This window comes from Callithrix jacchus, chromosome 1 (assembly GCF_049354715.1).
Source record: "Callithrix jacchus isolate 240 chromosome 1, calJac240_pri, whole genome shotgun sequence".
Classification (NCBI taxonomy): Eukaryota; Metazoa; Chordata; class Mammalia; order Primates; family Cebidae; genus Callithrix; species Callithrix jacchus.
Window position 1 is genome coordinate 12,780,614 of NC_133502.1, and position 17,968 is coordinate 12,798,581.

Consider the following 17,968-nt stretch of genomic DNA (forward strand, 5'->3'; position numbering starts at 1 on the left):
ATATTGACAACCTATTATGTGAAACTATGCTAAGTATTTCGAGGAAATCAAAAATAACTTAGATATAAATCCTACATTTACCATATTTACAGAGATAAAATTCACAGTTGAAACAGAGTAGGTGATCAATAATATCATAATAAGATAATGTCATAAAAAGAGATTATGCTAAATGATAGGTAAGAATATGGATGACTTCTCACTTGTATTCTTTGTTTTCAAAAGCCAACATAATATTTCTAGTTGGATATTTTTTTCTTGCTTATTTTATTTTATTTATTTACTTAAATTTTTTCTTTTTTTCTGTTTATTGTATTTTAAGTTTTGGGGTACATGTGCAGAACATACAAGATAGTAGCATAGGTAGACACGTGGCAGCGTAATTTGCTGTATTCCTCCCTTTCACACACATCTGGCATTTCTCCCCATGCTATCCCTCCCCAGTTCCCCCCACCGCTGTCCCTCACCTATTCCCCCCAATAAACCCCCATGTGTAGTGCTCCCCTCCCTGTGTTAATGTGTTCTCATTGTTCATCACCCACCTATGAGTGAGAATATGCGGTATTTCATTTTCTGTTCTTGTGTCAGTTTGCTGAGAATAATGTTCTCCAGATTCATCCATGAAAGGAGGAGAGAGAAGATGGCACTGTAGGACCAACTCAGGATTGCACCTCCCAGTGAAACCGCAGATGGTGAGTGGACGCCACATTTCCATATGGATCTTTATTGCCCACAGACCAGGAGATTCCCAGGTGTAGGAGACCCACAGGCCACCAGCACGGCTGTTTGGGCCGGGGCCGCACCACATCGGCACTCCGTACAAAATACACTGGTTTGGCTGCCCTGTTAAACCGGCAATTGGAGATTTCGGAAGGCAGATTACCACATTCATCTGATTAAACGGGACTTAAACAGAAAGCCAGGCCAAGAGATTCCCGGGCAGCAACATGGTTCCAGCCCACGCAGTGGGTTGCTGCACGGGAAATCACACAGATCCCAGCACCCTTTCAGCAGGCAACTGGAACACCTGGGAGAGAGTCAACTGTTCAACTTAAAAAAAAAAAGGGCTCTGAGGCAGGGAGCCAGGTGATCAGGCTCAGCAGGTCCCACCCCCACAAAAACAAACAAAACAGCAATTGGAAATGCTTAGGGTTGAGAGTTTCATGGCAAGCACAGCTTAACCCAGGACGGGGCGGCTCGGAGGTGGAGGGGCATCTGCCATCACCGAGGCACTCGACCCCTACAGAGGTACACTGCCATTGCTGACACAGCCTGCCATTGCTGAGGCAACCCGTCATAACAGAGAGAGTCCACCACTGCAGAGATGAGCCGTCATCACCACGGCAGCTCTAACCACACCCATATAAACAGGACTACAGGGAATTACACATGGCGGCAGGGCGGAGCCCACGGCAGCAGGGCGGAGCCCGCGGCAGCTCAGCATAGCTAGTACAGGCAGGCAGTGATTAGACTGCCTCCTTGCTGGGCAGGACAGTGCAACGGATACTCATAAATAAAGCCCTAACTCCCCGGGACAGAGCACCTGAGGAAAAAAAGGGGCTTTATGAGTTCTGCTGCAGCAGACTTAAACGTAGCTGCCTAGCAGGACTGAATGAACAGTGGAGCTCAGAGCTCAGCACTCGAGCTCCTATAAAGTACAGACTGTCTCCTCAAGTATAAAGTACAGATAGTCTCCTCAAGCAGCTTCCTGACCCCCATATATCCAAAGAGTCACCTCAAAAAGGACTGATCAGACTGACATTTGGCAGTCATCATTCAGGGACAAAGATAGCAGAAGAAGAAATGGGTAGCAACCCTCACGATTCTGCAGCTGCTGCAGGTGTACCCCAGGCAAGCAGGGCCTGGAGTGGACCTCAGTAGTCCTACAGCAGAGGGGCCAGACTGTTAGAAGGATATCCTTAAACCTAACACAGCTCAAACTTAACTCATCAACTTTCCCTATCACCATGAGAAATCGTTTTCTAAGTATACCATTATTCATTTAATCTCCTAGGTTTATCTCCTCTACCTTCTACATTACTTATTAAGATTTTTAAGTTCTGTAATGTAGTTAATATCAACAATTCTGCTCATTTTTTGTTTTTTCCAACTGTGGGCAAACAATTTTCGGAACTTATTGGTGCATTAAAAGTTTAAATATACAATATGGTCCCAGCAAGTAATTTAGTGAAGGAGGTATGAAAAATGCCAAAATAAGATGACTACTATGCAGATAGTAAATAACTGACAAATAAATTATAGGAATAAACATCATACAAATTCTGGAGAAAATAACATCACATAAAAATATGGAAGCCTAGAGCAATTTGCACATGATTCTATTTCAGATTCTCATACCTGTATTGCTAAAATAGACTCTTCTACAATTCCTGCTCTAAAACCCCCAAGTGTTATTTTTAGTTAAAATTTCCTAAAATATATATTTTATCATGGCATTTCTTCTGCTCCGAAGTCTACAGTCACTTCCTCTTCTCTAAGACATTAAATGTCTAAAATCCTCTTTTCACCTTTAAAGGCATTCTACAATTTGACCCAAACCTCTCTTCATTTCCCATTGTGCCTTCATATGCAAACACCACACAAGCCAGGCTGGCCTATTCATAAGCCCCTGCCTCCATGTTTTTGCAGGCCTCTCCTCACCTTCCCTTTGTTAATAGTAATTCAAGCCATCTTTCCAGGTGCATCTCAAGCTCCTTGAAGCTCTCCCTACCTCCCCAGGCCATGCTCTTTCTCTTCTTTGAATTCCTTTGCACTCATAATAGATACTATTAAATTTTGAATATTCTTATTCTCTAGAATTTGCACTTATAATCCATACTGTCTAAGAATACATTTTCTTGTCGTCTGGGGTGAAAGAAGCCATGCCAAAATGTCCTTTTGATACCTTAGTTCCCTTAATGGAGTCCCTAGAAGATACTAATGTCTATTTGCTGGTCAAAGAAAAAGTTATTGATGTCATACAATTGGAAGAATACTACTATGATTCTTCTATCAAAAAAGGTATATAACTAATTTCTTTAAATAAACGGATCAAAAATCTCTTATGTATAGTAAGTGTTAAATTTCAAAGCAATTAACTTAAGGACAAAATACATTCTAATTTTCACATGTTTTTAGTACTCCTTTTTAAGAATTTCTTTGAGAGCCTGTAACACATCCTCTAATATATTCAAAGACTATAAATCTTAATTCTGTGAAGGTTAACTTGGCTTTTCAAACTGGCATTTAGAGCCAAGTTGGGGGATTAAGATGGGTGAAGCTGGGAATATCGTAAATGATTTAAAAAAGAGATGCAAGTGGTATCGAGAGACTCAGTTTGCCTGTTGATTTTAAACTGTCTCTGATGGCAGTTTTAAATAAATGCTAGAGTTCTGATTTCACTTAGGATGTAGAAATCTATGAAAGATGTCTTTTCAAACCCAATAATGAAAAAAGTTTAACAATTTATAAAATAAAAACTTTTTTGAGCCAATCAAAAAGGTTAGGTATCACAGCAACCAATAAATTGAGTTCCAGTGAGTTACAAGTCCCTCCAAGGTAAGATGAAGCACATAAATGGTTTCATCTTTGGCAGGGTATGGGAGGAAGAGGAAAATATTAGTGGCTATAAAGAAATAAGCTAAAATGGTACATGCTTAAAGACCAAGTACAGGTAATTAAACAAGTTAGGTATAGCCAGGGGACCCAGATATAAGGGTAATTCATATACACTTGCAATCTCTTTGCCATGTGCTTCCATAAGATGTTCACAAGAAATATAGAGGAAAGGTAAAAAGACCCAAGAGACTCCTGCTTGGTGGCCCAGGTATTCATGAAACAATTGTACTTTAAGTACAGAGGAACAAAGATAAGAGTGACAGTATTTTCTCATCTGGAACAATGGAACTACAAAAAGATTTATAAATACATGAAGGATACCAAGAAGGTTAGAAATGAATGTAAATATAAAAGACTTTCTTTTTCTTTCTTCACATTAAAAGATAATGAATGTTATAAAGCAAACAAAGAAATACTATATTGTGGGGCTTATAACACATAAAACTAAAATGTATAACAATACTGGCCCAAATAATAAAAGAGATAAAAGGAAGGAATTAAGCCTAGAAATCAATAATGAAAACCTATCTGAAAAGTCCTCAAATATTTGAGAATAAAACAATGGACTTTTAAATAACCAATGGGCCAAAGAGAAAGGCACAAGGAAAATAGAAAATATTTTGAATTAAGTAAATAAGAATACAATACCAAATGTGTGGGACACAGGTAAAGTGGTGCTCAGAGGCAAATTTATGGCATTAAGGAACTGTATTAGAAAACCAGAAGACCATCAAATCAGCAATCTTTTTCTCTAAAGTTTACTGAGAATGGCCAGATCATCAATATTTGAGGCTTTGTAGATCATATAGTCCCTTTTATAACTACTCAGCACTGCATTTTAGTGTGAAAACAGCCATAGACAACATATAAACAAATGAGTTTATCTGTGTTTCACTAAAACTTTATGGACACTGAAATTTGAATTTTATCTAATTTTCACATGGCACAAAATAGTATTCTTTTAATTTTTTCCAATCTTGTAAAACCGTAAACACCATGCTGCAAAATTTAACACAATACCAATCAATATCTCAGCAGGAATTTTTTTGGTAGAAATTGCCAAGTTTATTCTAAAGTATATATGAAAAAGCAAAGGACGTAGTGGAGAATTCTCTATGTTAATTGTGGTAGTGGTTTCCTAACCATATACACATCTCAAAGTTTATGAAATTAAACTCTTAAAATGATAACTTCTGTGTTATGCAACTTGTACTTTGATAAACCTGACTTATAAAAAATAATCTAAGTAGGAATAAAGCATAATTGGAAAAAAACATACAAACTCAATAAGCTCAATTTCATTACCCTCATTTGGCTACATTAAAAAGGCAATGTTGACCCAGCATGGTGGCTCGCACTTGTAATCCCAGCACTTTGGGAGGCCAAGATGGGCAGATCACTTGAGGTCAGGAGCTCGAGACCAACCTGGCCAACATAGTGACAGCCCATTTCTACTAAACATACAAAAATTAGCCAGGTGTGGTAGTGTGCACCTGTTGTCCCAGCTACTTGGGAGACTAAGGCAGGAGAACCACTCGAACCTGTGAGGCAGAGGCTGCAGTGAATGAGATCGTGCTACTGCACTTCAGTCTGAACCACAGAGCGAGACTCCAATTCAAAAACAAAAACAGCAATGTTTTCCATTGTTCCAATTATGCAACAGTCATATTAAGCAATTTATTTTTATTTTTCATGTGTAATAGTGGGGTAGCTTTGAGGTAACAGAATACTTGGTGTTAAGAGCCTCGTCCTTCCAGGCAGGTCCCACAGATAGGTGTTAATTGGCAAAGCCAAGGTTCCTGTGGAAATCTTCATCTGCCCTGTTTGCTGCTGTGTGCTGCTCTCAACTCCAACTCTCCCTTGCTGGTCAAGCACACTCTTGGGCAAGATAAATGTGTGATTTGCAACACCTGTAAAAACCCCACTCCATCCAGGGCAGCTATAATGATGGGGTGGTGGGAATTGATGACAGGTGATCTCCCTGCAGGATTTTATTGGCAAATTTTAGGATACATTGACCTCTTGGTGAAGCTAAAAGATGGGAGAAGATGCTAATCAAATCATCAGAAGTAGAATGAACACTATTGCAAAAGCAGAGCTACCTTAGCTAGGGAGATTGAGACTGAAGCTCTCTCTTCCTGCCCGTGTGTGTGTGTGTGTGTGTGTGTGTGTGTGCGCGCGCGCATGCGTGTGTGTGTGTTGGAGAGTAGAACAAGACTCAGAGAAATGGGCCAGTTAAATAAGACCTCAATGCCAAATTCTATGTTATGCAACATGTACTTCAATAAACCTGACTTTTAAAAAATAATCTAAGTGAGAATAAAGTATAATTGGAAAAAAAACATACCAACTCGAAGTGCTCAATCTTCATTACTCGCATTTGGCTACATTAAAAAGGCAATGTTGACACAGCATGGTGGGTCATGACCTCAAGACATTGAGACTTTCAGCACTGCTCATTCATATTCATATTCAGCAAACTATTTGTCAAACTCCCATCACAGCTGGCTGTGTTGGTGTATGATAATAAATTGATTTTAGGCACCACTTGACATCTGGGTCTTTTGTGAGCATTGCCCAATCATATGAGCTGGCACATAAGACTTCAGCAGCAGGAAGCAGAGGCTTTATTGTACAGCAGTTTCTTTTTCACATGTTATCTTTCACTCCTCACAGTGATGATCTAAGGTGAAGGCTATTGCCCTCATCTCCAAAAATTGGGGTCTTGACCAAGATCAGGCACATCATAAGTTATAAGTGAAACCACGGATAGCCAGACCAGGCCCCAAAGCCTTCTGATTTTAAGTCCAAATGTGTGAGTCTCCCTGGGAACCCTGCCAGTACATGCTCTGCAGGATTGTCTATTTCTGCTGGGTCTTCTGCAGAATCCTACTCTGCCTTCTGCATGATGGACTGCCAGGACTCAAAACTTCTTTGAATCGGAGGCTCTTTTCATCCAACAGGACATTGTCAGTTCATGTCAACTGATCCTTCTTTGTTTTCTAAGCTTTAATGGAGATCTTTATGTCAAGTGAAATAAGCTAGCCACAGGAAGACATTGCATGTTCTCACTCATATGTGGGAGCTAAAAGAAAAGTGAATCTCATGGAGGTAGGGAGTAGAATCACAGTTACCAGAGGCTGGAGAAGGAAGGAGGAAGAGAGGATGAAGATAAGTCGGTTTGTGGGGAGAAGAATAGTTAGAAGATATTTTTAAAAGATGAAAACCAACCCATAGTCCCTTTCTATATTTCCAAATCCTAAAACAACTCCGAAAAACAAAGGCTTTGTCCTGATAGTTGACATAGATAGAATGACAGCATACCTGTACTCTTTCATGTCTCACTGTGCTGATTGCCAAGTTTTGAGAATCATTCAAGTTGTGTATATCACTCATTTTTAAATTTTTATTGCTGAGAAGTATTCCATTGTATAGATACACCAACGTTTGATTGTCCATTCGCCAGTTGATGGACTTGACCCACTATTTTTATCAGGTTGTTTGTCTTCCTTTATTCAATAAGTGAATTCAACAAGTTTTTAAGATACTCCGAATACCAACCTACCGAATGCAGGTGTTGCAAACTGTATTGCAAATACACTTAGACAAAAGGAATAAGTCCTAGTCTTTGATAATATAGTAGAGAAATCATAGTGAGCAATAATGCATTGTCCATTCCAAAATAACTAGAAGAGAATTATACTGTTCCCAACACAAAGAAAAGATAAATGTTTGAGGCAATGGCTATCCCAATTACCCTGATTCGATCATTACACATTGGATGCTTGCATCAGAGTATCACATGCACCTCCCATATTTTTTAAGCGGCATAAAAATAAAGAGATAAATGAGAGTGAACAATGCAAAGTCACATTTTTATATTCTGTAGGGTTTCTCAGCTTCATTATGCACTAGTTATGGTGTTGTGTGAGAGGTAATGTATAAGCTATTTGCTGAATACATGAAAATAGGCTTATTTTCCTCTTTACAATTTAGAAAGCATTTCACATGTGACATCTAATTTGATTTAGTCTTGGCAAAAGAGACCAGGCACTGAGGCCAACCGTTTTCATGGCAGTGGTTAATCGAGGTTACTTCTTTTAAATCGTCATCACTGATCTCTGTACTAAAGGACAGGCATGAAAGAAAAAGTCCCTTAATAACTTACTGCTGGGGCAAGCAGGGAACCGTAAGCACACCATCTTAAACCAGGGTTTTTCAACTTACTTCAAGTCATCTGGGATGCTTGGAGTAGGGCTCTCATCCATGACTTACTATTCTGGGTTCCCATCCATGACTTACTATTCCAAACTTCTAAAGACAGTGCCTGATAATCTGCATTATTTTAATAAGCTGTCCCATTAACTTTTTGCATAATAATTTTTATTTTATTGAGAGTGGGTCTCACTCTGTTGCCCAGGCCAGAGTGTGGTGGTGCGATTACAGCTCACTGCAGCCTCAACCTTCTGAGCTCAAGAGATCCTCCTGCCTCAGCCTCCTGAATAGCTAGGACCACAGGCATGTGCAATCACAATTGGCTGATTTTTTTTTTCTTTTTGTATTTTTGTAGAGACAGGAGTCTTGCCATGTTGCCCAGTCTGGTCTTGAACTCCTGAGCTCAAGCAGCCTACCTGCCTCACCCTCCCAAAGTACTGGAATTATAGGCATGAACCACTATATGTGGTGAATAATTTTTTTATTATTATTGTCCAACCAGTGGTCATAGGGTGGCTGACTTTGTACAAGATAATGCTTTAATGTCATTCGGATATATTTTCCATAATCTGCAGTATTCAACTCCCTGAGAACCAGGGAAATAGTCTACCAGACACCTTCAGAGAATTAATTAAAATAATTGATTTTGAGGCTAAGTTGAATGCAACTGCCTTTACAAAGACACTGTGGTCTCTTATTAGTTCCCTTGCAGTCTCAGAACTAACACTGACATTAATTTTTGGTTATTTCTGATGAGAAATTTTTTCATCATTATCCAAAATTAACACAACCAGATTGCTTCAGAAAATAAAAATGTTTAGATTTTGAAGGAAAAAGTGAAATCCTTAATCACTGTGACATTGATACACATTCCGTCTCTGCACTAGATTTCCTCAGTGATACAAAATGAAACACTTTTAGCTCTGTGACTCCTGGAGAGTTAGGCAGCTAAATTTGGTCACCATCTGAGCCAACAGATGAAGTAGTGGAGGACAAAACAAAAGTTTCGAATAAGGCATTCTACGAGGTAGAGCGCTCGTTGACTGCTGAGAAACATAAATAGCCTTGACCCATTTGGCTAACTACACAAGGAAAGAAGGCTGTCATCTAAGGAAGAGCCAATGAAGCTGATGTACATTGTCTAAGACTTTTGTACTCAAAACAACAAAAAGACTTGAATACCAATCAGCTTTATCTTCACCGTTAGTCAACATCAAGGAGTCATACCATCTGCCTTCCTGATGTTTGGGAATAAATAATTCTTTGTTGAGAGGGCTGTGCTCTGTGTTGCAAAATGTTCAGCAGAACCCCTGGCCTCCACCCATTAGGTGCCCACCCAAGGCCCACTTGGGACCAAGAAAAATGTCCCCAGACATTGTCAAATGCCTCCTGGGGAACAAGATTACCTTGGTGTGAACCACTGATTTATACCCACTAATTTCTTTAATTTTAATTTCTGCGATAAAAATTCTAAAAAAAATTAAAGAAACTCTTTAAGATATGCTTAAAATAACTTAAACATATATTTAAATACTTCAAAACCACTCAAGAACTATGTCAAGATCAATGATGCAGTAGGAGGGCTGAGCATTCCTATTTCATGTATAATGAAACAAATTTCATAATGAGCAGACGCAAAAATGGGTATCAGTGGTAAGCAAAGTCTGAAACTGTTAAGATTCAAAGCAAGATTAGTTTCAGCATCTTAAATGTCTTGCTTCTAAAGCACTAAAACAAGCTTTTATATGCAAAGCAGACTCTGATCGAATCAAAAAAATGGAAAAGGCACTTGTTCTCCTCCTTTTACATGAAATCCCTTGTAATTCTAATGTATGGATCTCAGAATGCATTCTGTGTCATCCTGAATGTAACCTCTGTGAACATCAGTACTTCTGTGCCAGGAATGTATTTCTTTTCTCACTTTCCACTCCATTCCCCAAATCAGTAGAACCAGTGATTTCACTCCTTATCAACTCACTCTTTCCCACTTATTTCCAGTTAGGTGGTGTGTAAACTCAGTCTAAGTCCCAAAGTCTCAAGTGGTGGCCAAAAGAAATAAACTTCATCAGATGCGGTGGCTCATGCTTGTAATCCCAATACTTTGGGAGGCTAAGGCAGGGAGATTACCTCAGGTCAGGAGTTCAGAGCAGCCTAGCCAACACGGTGAAACCCCCTCACCACTAAAAATACAAAAATTAGCCAGGCATGGTGGTGGGCACTTGTAATCCCAGCTACTTGGGAGGCAGAGGCAGGAGAATGGCTTGAATCCAGAAGGCAGAGGGTGCAGTAGCTGAGATGGCACCACCACACTCCAGCCTGGAGTGACTCTGTCTCAAATAAAAACAAAAAGAATATTCATGAAAAGGAGAACAAGAAAGAGGGAATAAGATGTTTTGGTATAGACTCTACTACAAGGGGCAGGAAAGGGGACTCTCAGGAATGAAAGTGTAGAACTACCAAGGCCTCCTCTTGAAAAATACTCACCAGAACATTTTTTTCTTATTGTACAGGTAACGAATACATTATAGGATTTCTGGTGGCTAAAAAAAGGAATGTAAAAGAAAATACAATTATTTCACTTTTTTGCATAGTATCACCCATGTGACATACATTGTTTGGGTTTGCCTATTTTTGACTTTTATAAACACAGAATCCACTGTATATATTCTTTTGTGATTTGGTATTTTCAATCAACATGAAATTTTAAGATTCATCTGTATTAGTGCTTGTAAAAAATCATTTTCACCACTGCTTAATATTCTACTCTAAGAATACACCACATTTACTTATGTATTTTACTGTTGATTTCAGTTGTTTCTAGCATTACGTATTACAGATAAGGCTTCCACAATTGTTTGCATGTGCCCATTGAAGCATATGTTCAAGAGTTTTTCTTAGGGTGAAAATGCTGGATTTTAGGTGATGTGCTTCTCCAAATGACTGTATAATGTCAAAACATTTCTTACATTGTTTTTACCATTAAATTCCTACCAAATCACCATCCTTATTAACACTTGAAATTGATAAGCATTTTAATATTCACCAGTCTGATGGTATGTGATAGGGTTTGGCTGTGTCCCCACACAAATATCACCTTGAATTGCAATCATCCGCATGTGTCAAGGGCAGGGCCAGGTGGAGATAATTGAATCATAGGGGTGGTCTCTCCCCCCCATACTGTTCTCGTGGTAGTGAATAAGTCTCACAAGATCTGATGGCTTTATAAAGGGGATTTCCCCTGCACAAGCTCTCTTGCCGGCTGCCATGTAAGACATGACTGTTCCTCATTCACCTTCCACCATGATTGTGAGGCCTCCCCAGCCATGCTGAACTGTGAGTCAATTAAACCTCTTTCCTTTATAAATTATCCAGTTTTGGGTATAGCTTTATTAGCAATGTGAGAACAAACTACTACAGTATGAAAAGGTAGCTCATTTCATGGTTTTAATTTGCCTTTCCATGATTACTAAAAAAGTTGAAATCTCATATTTGAATTAATATTTGTGCTTCCCCTTTGGTCAGAATTTTAGCCATTTTAAATTTCATTATTTTTCTTCATTTTATTATTCATATCTGTGTGTATATGTCCATTCAATAGATAGTAATTCTTTTTCCAGTTATATATATGTTCATGGTATGTGTGCATGTGTTTGTGTGTGTGTATGTGTGTGTGTGTGTGTGTGTGCGTGTGTGTGTACCAGTTAGTGCTCTGTCTTTTTAAGGTCCTTTATTACTTATGTAGGTATTGAAGCTCAGCTATAATTTCCAGATTCCAGGTGAAGAGAGAGGAAGAAGGGGAAACCAAAGGATCACCCTGACTGAGGCAGCACCCTTTAAGGATCTTCCTCAAAATCCCAGTGCATTTCCACTCATATCCCATTGCCTAGGATTATTCTCAGGACCACAGCCAGACAAAAGAAGGATGGGAGATGGATTCATATAACTAGGCACTACTATTCCTAAAGAAATCCAGTCTCTGTTGCTAAGGAAGAAAAGGAACCTAGATATTGAATAGCAATTAGTTTGACTTCCGCCAAACTGACTGATTTTCCTGATTTTAGCTAATTTTAACAACTGTTGCCTAACACTTTTCTTCCCAATGGTGTTAAGATACTGTCTTTGTTATTTATTTACATGTTTTCTATAGCAAACCTATAAGACACTATTCTGTTTCATTTGTCTGTATGTTTTCTTAATACTGGCATATTGACTTTTTATTGTAATTTATAGTAAGATTTTGCTTGGGGAGCAGGTTAATTCAATATCATTATTTCCTTCCTTCAGTTTTTCTTGATTATTTTCACTTATTATTTTTTCTATATAGTACAAGATCATGTTAATAAATTACAAAGAAAATTCTTGGATTTTATTAAAATGCTTTAAATCTTTTTTAAGTCTTCCTATCCAAATATAAACTACTCCATTTATTTAATTCTTAGAATCACAAATTCATATGTCTTGTGTATTTTTGATGGAACATTATTTCTACATATTTTATGATTTTTTGATAATATTAATAGAGATTTATTTCTTGTATTTTAAATTATTGGTGATATATGTGAAAAATAGATGTATTTTAATACATTTGTTCATACCCATTTACTTTTCTTTCTCTCCTATGCATTCTGAAAGAGTGTCCATGATTTATTTGGGGTGATTTGCATATCCCACAAGTCATTATAACTTTTTCTACTTTTTGTAAGGATAGTTAAGTTTTATGAATTAATGCATTGGCCACATCTTCCAGAATGCTGTAAATTAATCGTTATGATAATGTGCTCATTATTCTAGGACAGGATTTTAGTAACAATGGTTCTAGTTTGCACAGTTAAATATGCTGCTGACTGTTGCTTTGAGAAATATGTTATGTTTCTGAGATGTATGCTTCCATTCCTTTCTTTTTAAAAAGGAAATGGTTTTTGAATTTAATTGCATGCCTTTTCCTAAATACAGATAAATATTTCTGATATGACTTGTTAAACATGTTATATTATCTTAAACTCTGATGATGTTTTTGCTTGTAGTGAATTATTTTATTACCTGTTAAAAATCTAGTGTTCTATAGTTTGGTGGGACTTCTGGAGAAATTTTTGAGCTATCAGTTAACTTTGGTCAACAGTTATATTTGTGTGTGTGATAAAGAAAGAAGCACTGGAAGCATACTTCTCAAAAACATCTGAGGTAGGGAGTTTGAGACGAGCCTGACCAGCCTGTGGGGACAGGCCACAGCACTGACTCTAGAAAAGATAGAGAATGAGAAGGAGCTGTTTCAGGATTCATTAACAGAATTTTTCTGACTTCGTCAAATAAATTGAGTTGGTCTAAATTGGTCTGCATTTTTCTATGTTCTTAGATTCTTTTTTTCTTTTAAGACGGAGTTTCGCTCTTGTTACCCAGGCTGGAGTGCAATGGCACAATCTCGGCTCACCGCAACCTCGGCCTCCTGGGTTCAGGCAATTCTCCTGCCTCAGCCTCCTGAGTAGCTGGGATTACAGGCACGCGCCACCATGCCCAGCTAATTTTTTGTGTCTTTAGTAGAGACAGGGTTTCACCATGTTGACCAGGATGGTCTCGATATCTTGACCTCGTGATCCACCCGCCTCGGCCTCCCAAAGTGCTGGGATTATAGGCTTGAGGCACCGCGCCCTGTTCTTAGATTCTTTATGAAAAGTAGAAGTTACATCCTTGAGGATTTGAAAAACTCACCTAAAAATAATTAGTTCCTAAACTGTTCTGGGAGATAATGCTTTGATAATGTTTTTAAGAATGTCCAAGATAATTGAATTGTTTGTGATTTCTACTTTTTCTAATGTCAGTTTTGATAATACACATTTTCCATCAGCACATTTTAGCCCAGGCCCAAATACCCATCCTTTTTCTCCCTGTAGTTTACTTCCCTTTGTATTGCTGCCTACAATTGCCTTCTTCTCTTGGTCAACTGCATACACAAGTCTTAATTTTCTCCTATCCTCCTGACCCTGTGGTTTCTCAAGAGCTTTTACAGCTTTCAAAATGGAAGTAACAATGGAAGTAAGAAGCTGGAAGTAAACTATTTTTGCTTGACAGTCTCATTTCTTTTTTATCCTTACATCTGTGTTTTTCTAACCTATAGGTTAAGAACAATATCAGCAAAGTTTCGAGCTGAATCTAAACTTTTGGTGGTATCCAAGACTAAGGTTAGAATTGATCTGTGTGTCATGGGACAAACAAATTTACTCGAGATCCTGGGCTTTTCATTATTGATGTTGGGCTGTGCTCTCTACTCAACACACACACACACACACACACACACACACACACCATTCAGATTTCAAATTTTAATCTAATCTGTTGTAGTCATAACTGATTCCGTCTTCAGGTCCTATATATGATGTTAGGGGACTGCTCTGTGCATTTGCTCTTCTTTCTTACTCCCAGGAATCACTGTATACCTCAGAACTGGTTTGAAGAGCTAAGAAAAGGAGTACAGTGAAGAAGAAAACAATGGTAAGCTTTGTGGAATATCCGTTGTGTTGAAGGGAGGCAGGGGGTATAAAACTGGGAAAGGAGGAGAATAAAAATTCTGATAGCCTCCAGGTCTTCCAAAAGTAGTAGTTATTTGAGGCTCTTTTTTAAAATATAAGGGAAATAGGTAGATGTGTAACAATATCTATGCATCAAGCCACTTGTGGAGATATATATAAATACATACATATATGTCTCTCTAGCTAGCTGGCTAGATTGATATAGCCACACGTAGGTCTATATTGCCATATAGAGATCTATGTATTCTGAGTCCAGTGATCTGCTGTGTAGCTCTGGATCCTGTATTTCTGAAAGTGTCCGACGGGGCAATTAATGAGAACTGCTACAGAATAAGCGTTCTGGGGTAGAACCCAAGCCCTACTCTTTCTTTTAACCTTAGAAGTTTTAAAATGTTCTTTTTTTCACCCTTTTAAGATTTAAAGTTCAGTGGTTTCCAGAATATTTACAGAGTCGGACAACTATCACCACAATCAATTTTAGATCATTTCCATTGCCCCAAAAAGAAACCCCACATCTCTTAGTCACCACCCCCCAATTTCCCCTCCCTTTATCCAGGATTAAGCAACCACCAATCTACTTTGTTTCTACAAATTTGCCTATTCTGCCTTTTTTTTTTTTTTTCAGATGGAGTCTTGCTCTGTGGCCAGGCTGGAGTGAAGTGGTGCAATCTCAGCTGACTGCAACCTTTGCCTCCCAGGTTCAACCAATTCTCCCCCCTTAGCCTCCCAAGTACCTGGGATTACAGGCATGTGCTACCATGTCCAGCTAATTTTTGTATTTTCAGTAGAGATGAGGTTTCACCATATTGGCCAGGATGGTCTCGATCTCCTGACCTCATGATCTGCCCACCTCAGCCTCCCAAAGTGCTGGAATTGCAGGCGTGAGCCACCATGCCAGGCCTATTATGCACTTTTTTTAGAATTTGAATCACTTTTTATATAATTTGAATACAATATGGAGTATTTTATGACTTCTTTCATGTCACAGGTTCTCAGGGTTCATCCATGTTGTAGCATGCATCAATACTTCATATTTTTTATTGCCAAAGAATATTTCATGTGTATGTTTATATACAACATTTTCTTTATACATTCATTCATCAGTTGATGGACATTTGACTTTTTCCCATTTGACTATTATGAATAAGGCTGCTATGAATATTCATGCACAAATGTTTATATGGACATGTGTCTTTATTTCTCTTGGGTGTATATCTAGGAGTGGAATTGCCATATCATATAACAACTCTGTGTTTGACCTTTTAAACAACTATCAGACTCTTCTCCACGGTAGCTGCATCACTGACACTCCCACAGCTGAGGTTATCTCCAGCTCTTAACATAGTATCTGGTGAACAGAACATTCTCAAAACATATTTGTAGAAGGCCAGAAGGAAAGGAAGGACAGGGCAATCAACATTTACAAGTGAGTGCTGGCTGTGAAAAGTTGAGTTTAGAGAGAATCCTGATCATAGCTTCCCCAGCATGGGATAGGGGACAGGCCACAGTGCTGACTCCAGGAATGACACGATGGCTTCATGCATGCCATCCTGCTCTGATTCAAAGTGTCCTTTTTCTCTTTAATCCTCAGCTTTCTGCTTTAGTTTCTTGGGATCATATCTGATATAGGTAAGCAGGAATGTCCAGGCCTCTTGGGACTTTTGTTGTGCCAGTAATTCCCAACACAACTGAAAGTCAGTCTCCTCTCTCTGTCTCCCTCTCCTCTGTCTCTCTCTCTCTCTGTCTCTCTCTCTCTCCTCTCTCTCTCTCTCTCTCTCTCACACACACACACACACACACACACTGTGATTGTACTAGTCCATTTTTTGTGTTGCTACAGAGGAATACTTGAGGTGGGATAAGTTATAAAGAAAAGAGGTGGCTGGGTGTGGTGACTCATGCCTGTAATCCCAGCAATTTGGGAGGCAGAGGTGGGCGGGTCATCTGAGGTAGGGAGTTCGAGACCAGCCTGACCAACAAGGAGAAACCCCATCTCTACTAAAAATACAAAATTAGCCGGGCTTGATGGTGCATACCTGTAATTCTAGCTAGTCAGAAGGCTGAGGCAGGAGAATCACTTAAACCTGGAAGGTGGAGGTTGTAGCGAGCCAAGATTGTGCCATTGCACTCCAGTCTGGGTAACAAGAGTGAAACTGTCAAAAAGAAAGAAAGAAAGAGAGGAAGGAAGGAAGGAAGGAAGGAAGGAAGGAAGGAAGGAGGGAGGGAGGGAGGGAGGGAGGGAGGGAGGGAGGGAGGGAGGAAGGAAGGAGGAAGGAGGGAGGGAGGGAAGGAAGGAAGGAAGGAAGGAGGGAGGGAGGGAGGGAGGGAGGGAGGGGGGAGGGAGGGAGGGAGGGAGGGAGGGAAGGAAGGAAGGAAGGAAGGAAGGAAGGAAGGAAGGAAGGAAGGAAGGAAGGAAGGAGAAAAGAAAAGATGTCTATTTGGATTGTGGTTCTGCAGGATGTACAACCATGGCCTCAGCCTCTGCACTTGTGAGTCCTCAGGAAGCTTTCACTTATGGCAGAAGGTGAAGGGTAGCAGGAATCACATGATGAGAGAGAAAGGAAGAGAGGAAGCAGAAGGTGTCAGGCTTTCTTTAACAATCAGATCTCTCAGAAAACTCACTGATCACCATAAGGACAACACCAAGCCATTCATGACAGATCCACCCCCATGACCCAAACACCTCCCACTAGGCCCCACCTCCAACATCAGGGATCCCATTTCAATATGTGATTTGGAGGAAATGAATAACCAAACCATTTCAGTAATAAAAGTTGTTGAGCTCATGAACATGTAGCAATGCATCGAGAAACAAACATGGGAGCAACCTGGCCCTATCTGTGTGCTCTGCTTCTTCTGAAGCCCGTTCCAGGGTAGGTAGCTGACATCCCTCCCTCCCCTTGGTCTAGACTCAGTGGGAGGCCAGAACCTTGCTGATATAGTTTGGCTGTGTCCCCACCCAAATCTCATCTTGAATTGTAGCTCCCACAATTCCCACATGTAGGAGGGAGTGGGTAAGAGATAACTAAATCACAGGGGCAGGTCTTTCGCATGTATTTCTGTGAAAGTGAATAAGTCTCATGATATCTGATGGTTTTATAAAGGGGAGTTTCCCTACACAAGCTCCCTTCTTTTGTCTGCCGCCACGTAAGACATGCCTTTCACCTTCTGCCACTATAGTGAGGCCTCCCCAGCCACATGGAACTGTGAGTCCATTAAACCTCTTTCTTTTGTAAATTGACGAATCTTGGGTATATCTTTATCAGCAGCATGAGAACAGACTAATATACTCACTATGTCTCATTAGGAGAAAACTGGATGCCAGGAAAACAGCTACCAGCAGCTTTATGTTTTATCACACGAATTCTCACACCCCCAGCAATGGAGTGTGTCTATACGACAGCCCCTAATTACATAAGATCATAAGTTATAGTGACAGTGGAGAGTGGGCCTGACCTATTCAGCCAAAAACAATGAGGACCAACCCTGAGGTGGTGGGTGATGGGCCAGCTCCTCCGGGATGGGGTGTCACTGGGAATGCAGATTTGAGTTCCCACCTCTGAACTGTTTTCACTCACAATACTTTTGACACCAGATGTGTGAAGTTTTTC

General features: G+C 39.6%; 1 long non-coding RNA gene across 1 annotated transcript; it reads left to right on the plus strand.

The window, feature by feature from the left end:
* Positions 1–13,943: 13,943 nt before the first annotated feature.
* LOC128929369 (uncharacterized) lies at positions 13,944–15,887 on the plus strand. Its single transcript, XR_008475788.2, has 3 exons — positions 13,944–14,009; positions 14,251–14,319; positions 14,983–15,887. It is a non-coding gene; the product is annotated as an uncharacterized LOC128929369 (long non-coding RNA).
* The last annotated feature ends 2,081 nt before the right edge of the window (positions 15,888–17,968 follow it).